This window comes from Engraulis encrasicolus, chromosome 12 (assembly GCF_034702125.1).
Source record: "Engraulis encrasicolus isolate BLACKSEA-1 chromosome 12, IST_EnEncr_1.0, whole genome shotgun sequence".
Classification (NCBI taxonomy): domain Eukaryota; kingdom Metazoa; phylum Chordata; class Actinopteri; order Clupeiformes; family Engraulidae; genus Engraulis; species Engraulis encrasicolus.
Genome location: NC_085868.1, coordinates 15,723,333 through 15,731,234, shown reverse-complemented (window position 1 = coordinate 15,731,234; position 7,902 = coordinate 15,723,333).

Below are 7,902 nucleotides of genomic sequence, written 5' to 3'. Positions count from 1 at the left end.
TCATTTTATTATCTGAGAATATAATAGTTTTTGTGACCCACAAATAAACCCCACCATGGACACAGTATGGACTTGTTGTGTAGATATAAACATACGCATGCATTGAAAGCTTTCATTGCTAAAAAAAACTGCTGACTCACTGTTAAATCCCCATTGAAGCGCTATCTATTTCACAGTGCGGAAATAAAGTGTGAGTGTGTGACTGTGCATTTGGGGACATTCTTTGGAAACGGGTCTTTCAGACACCAACATATGAGCAGCGGTGATAACTAATAATCTCTTTACCATCTGGTTCCAAACGCCAGTCCGTCGGCTTTGGCACCAAATCACAAAACTTGTGTCCCTTCGCCCTAGAGATGGTAGAAGCCTGTGCCATCCCTGTGCTCACTCGCACATTTATCAGTGGCAAACAGACACACATGGACACAAAAAGAAACACACATGAAAACACACACACCCACACACACATACACGCACATGCACACCACACATTTACTGTACAGTTCTGTATCCACACACATACACACACACACACACACACACACACACACACACACACACACACACACACACACACACACACACACACACACACACACACACACACACACACACACACACACACATGTATGTACACCACACATGCACATGCAAACACACGTGTGCACTGCACACGTACACACACACACACGGACGCACGCACGCACGCACACACACACACGCACACACATAACATGGCACTGTGAGTAACCCTTTTCCACAATCACCCACTTCTGACATGCAGACATAAATAATGAACAGTTCGCAACAGTAAAACTGCCAAGAACCGCAGCTTTTTATCAGAGGTGCGAAAGTCACTCGACCGTGGAAAAGTAATCTCGTGTTGATTAACACTTACTCCTGAATGTATTGATCTCAGATCTCTTTGTTCTTCCAAGTACACTGTGAACCAAACTGGAGATATTTCTGGCACACTTAAGTAATCATTGCATTTCAGGTTTTCCAACACCAATCCACATATCAATGGCACATGCCTATGTATGCATGTCTCTTACACCCCTAAAATATAGTATTACTGTAAGTGCTATAAGATTGTGTAGAAATGTAATGATGGGTGCAATATCGCTATGTTTACATCGTTATTATTGAGCTATTTGTCATGTCCATGCTTATGTGTACACTGCCTATATGAAGTACTGCAATGTCAACTACTGTGTATTGTTTCACCTGTACGTACACTAGCTTTCATTAGACCATATAGATGACTTTGACTTTGACTTTGGCATTTGGGACTTGGGGAGTGCGAGGTGTGATAATAATTCAGTGGCTGTGCATCGACTTCGTAATGAAGCTCTAACAAAGACGTGAGACACAGTTAAACAAAAAATGCAGTGCTAATTTAACACTTACAGAGTTGATGGAACGTCTTGTAGAGTGTGTTTGGTCCCAGAGTACTCTCTAATAAGTGTTGAATCAACAATGCATTTTTCTTTACTTTGCACAGAATCTCACAGTGAGGCTGTGTACTATACACGCCGGGCCCATTACATCATCTCACTTGTCCTGTGTTGTACATATCTGACTTGAAATCGAAGCTTGAAAAAAACAACAACACTATGAAGTACCCTTGAACGCAATGTACTCAGGCCAATAAATGAGCATGGCCCCGAGACAAGAGGGCCACTTAGAGCAGGAGGCTGACAAACCACTTTAAGGCCATAAGGCCGATCGTAGCAGCGTTCAAGACTGTCCCTTGGTCTGGAGTCTTTCCAAAAATGTCACATGCTTTCCTGACCAGCCCTGCTCGGCCGTGCCCTACCCTGCCCTATCTGCTGTGGCGCAGCGCGCTAAGCCCCCCCCCCAAAATTGGTCTGAGGAAAAAGAGGTCTTGGGCCCTGCTCTGCCCTTCCCGGCCCTATCAAACTGACCAGGCCCTTTTGTTTTGTGCAAAAAGTCCGCTGTTTACTTTGAGTAATGTGCACAAGGAGGGCGCTGTGGCGCAGCACGCTAAGCCCCCCCACATTTGGGCTTGCATGCAGGTTGCACCCAGGGCTCAAATCCAGCCTGGGTCATTTTCCATCCCTACCCTCCATCCCTCTCTCCACATTCGCTTCCTGTCACTCTTCACTGTCCTATCCGGAATAAAGGCAAAAGCCCATACAAATATCTTTAAAAAAAAAAAAAAGAATAGGGTGCACATTTGGTTTGAACTAAAAGCAATGTCTGTCCATTCAATGTCTGTCCATTGTTTGGTCACTAAAAAATTGGTCTGAGGAAAAAGAGGTCTTGGGCCCTTCTTGGCCCTACTCTGCCTTATCAACCCAACCAGGCCCTTTCACTTTGTTAAAAAAAAAGAGTCTGGAGACTGTTCTTGGTCATGTGTTTACTTTGAAAGGGTGCACATTTGGTTTGAACTGAAAAGACATCTATTGTCTTCCCTCCGTCAATCTCTGTCCATTGGTTAGTTGCTAGAAAATGTAGTGTCTAAGGAGTTAGCCAGGCTGTGCCTTCCAAGTGACGCAACACTTTCAGCGTTGCAACTATGTTCAAGAGCAATGCAAGTACTTTCTGAGGTCCTGCAAATACGGGAACTCATCCCACTTTGTCGATAAGCAAACAACCATAAGCAAACCAAGGGAGGCAGGTCAACCATGCCATTTAGGAAATGTTAATTGTTATGCTCAGACCAAGTCTCGAAGAGATTTGAATGTGGATGATAATCAGGCTACTAAGGAGTAGTCGTTAATGTAGATATTGAGTGTGGGCACTGGGTGTACATCCATAACTAAGAATAAGGCAAATTATCTCGTTCTTTCTTACTGTATTGTAAAGTCTTAATGTACTGTTTGACATCCAAAGCGTATTGATGTTGGAGAGCCCAGGAACCCAAAGATTCTGAAAGCCCACCTGGAAAACTCCAACTCCCATTGTCATTGTGACACAGCACTCCACAGTAGTGTTCACTGCACACTGCACACAATGAAATTGCATTTTATGCCTCACCCGTGCAATCGGGCACCCTCCAATGGCACCCCAAGGGAATAGTGCGGTGGCGGAGTGCGGAGTACCAAAGTCATGGAGGAGGATGGGGGAGAGCACTGGTTAATTACTCCCGCCAACAATCTGGCGGGTTGAAAGTCAAACCGGCAACCTTTGGGCTGTGAGTCTGATGCCCTAACCCATGATCGCATGATTCTTTAAGAATCTTCAATTGCCCCATTGGAAGAACCCCCAAAGATTGAATATCAATACAGAACGTTTTAGGGTCACTCAGAAGATGTTTAGGGTCCCCCTAATCCAACAGAAAGTTCTTTGAGCAACTTTTATTTTTTTTTAGAGTGAATAACAGCTTACATGAAGTAGAGGTAGGAGTACTGTTACAGATGTAATTACAACACCAGTAATATGATATAACATACGTCTACTTCTACTTCACACAACTCTGATGATTTGATACAACAAACAAACCATCTGATGACAAGGGAAGACACACCCCATTAGTGGAGGTAATCAATGAAACCCGACTGGAACTGTTGATGTTGATGTTGTGTCCCGTCAATATCTAAAATGGCCGTAGCTCACATCTTCCAATCTCACACTTTGGTGTTTATGTCACATTGCGATGATTAACAACAGCACAACAAGCCAACAAAGTTCAAGAAACTATTAGAAATACCAAATGTATTTTTGTTTTGGAACTGACTGATTGTTCTTATGAAAGTTTAACCATGGAAGTCATCATTTATGAACCGGGAAAAAATTAGAGATTCATAATTGTGTTGTGAGTCACAAACATTGCTTGCAGCTCATTTATTTACATATTTCATTTGAATCCTCCGTTTGGCTCTGTGTTTTTGGAAGGCAGGATACATTCATAAATGTCTCTTCGAGGAAACCAAATGATCAACAAAATCGGTCTGGCTGTTAATTTCTTCTCGGGCGAGATTATTTGTATGCCATCCACACTCGCCAGCTGTTTCTCACTTCCTTCCTTGTTTACTTGTGAAAAGGGAAACGGTGCTTATTGCTTGGCCTCTAGTCTGTGGCTGGCTGGCTGGCTTGTACTCTTATCAGTCTCATATCGCAAGGTCGCCCGTGTCGCCACGACTCACCTCCGTGTAACCGTGTGTTTTTCAGACAGGAAGCAAGGACCCTGACGATGCTCTCTCTCTCTCTCTCTCTCTCTCTCTCTCTCTCTCTCTCTCTCTCTCTCTCTCGTCTGTGTCTGTGAGGTATCGACCTTGGGGATGGGTGGCGGGATGATTCCTGAAGCCCTTGGGAACGCTCGTCCGCCACTAAAGTCAATTACGTCTCAGTAATGCATTACGTAGAGTCACATTCCTCCTGCAATCAGTCACTGTCCACGCTAGGCCACATCACCCCCCACACCCCTACATCCGCCCCCCACCTTTTACCTAAAGCCTGCCCCCCCCCCCCCCCCCCCCTCATCCCTGAACCACCCCCCCCCATATCCTATACCATAGCATAATACCATATGCATTCCCTCCTGGCTTGACCACCCTCGGTGCTCCACCCCCGGAGCAAGGTGACCCCTTGGGAGCGAGAGAGAGAGAGAGAGAGAGAGAGAGAGAGAGAGAGAGAGAGAGAGAGAGAGAGAGAGAAAGAGAAAAGCCTCATGATTTATTTACTACATGCTCTCTCTCCCTCCCTTCCTATCCACTCTGCTCCTCCACTCTCCGCTCTGGGAGGACAACAGGATGCTACTACCAATCGCTCCAACTTTGTCTCGTCTTGTGTCTCGTGTCGTCTCTTGGAATACACAATGCAATAACGTAAATGAACGAGTTGAGCTGAGTAATAAAAAAAACACAGTGTCCTATATTTGTATAGGGGCTGGAGTGTGTGTGCATGTGTGTGTGTGTGTGTGTGTGTGTGTGTGTGTGTGTGTGTGTGTGTGTGTGTGTGTGTGTGTGTGTGTGTGTGTGTGTGTGTGTGCGCGCAAAGAGGGAGGGGTCCACTTATTAGATAGTTATTCAAACAGACCAAATTGGATTGTTTTGTTGGAGAGACTGGCAAGCAGGCTTTGAGGCAATCCAAAGCCAGTTATGAGATACAATCTAGATATGGCGGAATAGTTACAGGTGTCTATCATGCACTCTGTAATTGATTTAAAAACTCCTGGAAATTGTTTCTTTGCACAACTTGTGTTTCTTGCCACGCCCTCCCCACGCCCTCCCCAACGTGTGTGTGTGATTGTGTGTGTGTGTGTGTGTGTGTGTGTGTGTGTGTGTGTGTGTGTGTGTGTGTGTGTGTGTGTGTGTGTGTGTGTGTGTGTGTGTGTGTGTGTGTGTGTGTGGTGTGTGTGCATGAGAGAGAGAGACAGTTTGAGTCTGTCAGTATCCAGGGCCGCTGACATCTTTTGCCAGGCCCAGGACAAAACCATCTGAAAGGCCCCCACCCCCCTCTCAATACATATAATGTAATGAGGACCCAATATTGTAGAACATATAAGATGTAGAACATATGAAGAGTTCAGATGCAAAACCCCCTAACTCCATTTCTGAAGACCTGCACTTCTATATTTTTAGAGAACCCGGTTGTTGGTTTGGTTTACATTCATGTACTTGATAATACATATAAATAGTTATATTACTTAAAAAATATGCAATTTTGATAGCTTTGTATTAAATAAAAATGAATTAAGTATGTAGAACAGAGAGACTGCGTAAGAGATTTTTTCCTCAAGCCAACCGCTTTTTGAATTAAGACAATAACTATTTTTAATTATTTTTTATTTTATTTTATTATTTTTATTTTTTACCATCCAACACAGCACAGAGCAGTTGCAATCCCCATTTCACTGCCAATTGTGCTTGCACAAGGAAGCATGTGACAAATAAAAATCTTGAATCTTGAATATTGCCCCCCCACCTCTCCCTGGGTCCCAGACAACTGGCCCGTTTGTCCCCCCCTCTCGGCGGGCCTGTGCTCACAGGTGAGAGAGGCAGGCAGACAGACAGAGGGGGAGACTTATTAGATAGTTATTGTAATATACCAAATTGGATTGCTGTGTTAGGGACTGGAGTGCAGGCAGTAAGGGAACCCAAAGCCAGTTAGGAGATACAATCTGGTGATGCTGGAAGAGTGACAGCCATGTGCAACATAATCCACACCATCATCTCTTTCTCTGAACACCTGGACCCCCTGAAAATATTTCATTTCACTTACTGTAGGGAAGTAGGGAAGAGGGAAGCCGACAGGGGGGGAAAGGGGTCACTTGTCCCGGGCCCAGGGAGAGAGGGGGCCCAGACTTGGATCCTCATTATATTGTATTGAGTGGGTTTGGGGCCCTTTCAGATGTCTTTGTCCTGGGCCCAGCCAAAGCTGTCAGCAGCCCTGCTAGGGAACAATGAACGGTATCAGCTCCCTTCTCCCCTTCTTCAGGACGTTTAAAATGATCCTCATTGATCCGAGCGGGTGGAAGTGAATATGAAAATCCACCCAGATAACTGGTGAAGCTGAGCAGAAGCACAGAGGTCTGACGAGAGCCAGGTTGGCTCCACGTAGAGCATCCCTGATGAACTTCCACCCAGAGTCCAGCATAAGCCACTGGAGGCTGTGGGCTTGTGTTCGATTTATAACAGGTAAGGGGAGTTGGAGCATGACGTCAAACGGAGTGCTGTAGAACTCCCCGTAGCCGATATAAATCGAACACAAACCCACAGACTCAAGTGGCGTATTGCTTATCTGACACTGCTGAATCACTAGATCGTACAGTGTTAGATAACTGTTATCACCCGGTGAACAGAAAGAATGTCTTCTAATTGGCTGAGCAGGTGTCCATTATTCCCCGATAATGGGACACATATGAAGTAATGCGTGCATGCGTCTATCTTAGTTGTGCATAGAATATTCGTTTGGAATGCTGACAACATTTACGAGAAAACCCTGTAGAAATGTCACATCAATGAAAACAGAGAAAATAGATGCGTAATTGATATGGGTATTGCACCTCTATGGTTCTCTAGTACGACGATTGATGAAATGAAAATTCATGTTGCTCTCCATGTCGTGACAAAATCCCCATTGTAGGTTGTAGAATATGTCTGAATGTAGCGACCTGTAGCCAAAAGCAGAGCTTTGACAACACTGTGGTAGTTGGTTGGCGGTAAACATCTGAATTATTTATCAGTATTTGAGCGCGTATCCCAGGGGTCCTGGGCTGTTATAGTGCCTTGGCCCCCTCGGTTGCGGCTGGCCCCCTATTACATTGTTTTCACGCCGTGACAATTTGTGCTCCGTGAAATTACACCTCCTCTGGCTTGCCTTTAATTAAACCACTGTTGGAGGACATACTGTACAGTAGGCATGTGGAAGAGGGGTGGTAGAGGGGCTCAGGGTGTGTGGCCAGGGGTAGAGGACAAAGGGGTCAGTAGCCCCTGGCCCAGGGAAAATAGAGGCTCAGAATTGCATCCTCATAACATTATGTGTGAGGCCCTTTCAGATGACGTTGTCCTGGGCCCGGCTAAAGCTGTCAGCAGGCCTGTGTGTATTGGGGGCTGATGGGGGAGTAAAAGCTGGTGTCGGAGTATGGGGTAGGGGTGAGGGTTTGGTGGGGGGGGGGGGGGGTAGATAGAGATGTGGGTTGATGTGTGGTGGGCAAGCCCACTGGTCCCCTGTCAGTGGAGGAGAGGGTGGGGAAAGGGTGTGGGTATTGGGGGGTGGGGTGAGCATTAATGTTTTGGGTAGGCTACACAGCATTAATTCAACACTTAGAGAATCAAATTGAACACTACAGTATTGTAATTGGTGCTACTCTGTAAGTGTTGAACTAATACTGGACAATTTGGTGTGAATGGGTGGGTAGGGGAGCCATAGGAGATTGGGAGTGGGTAAACATGAATGTTGTTAGTATAGTAAATTTCCCAGTGTTAATTCAAC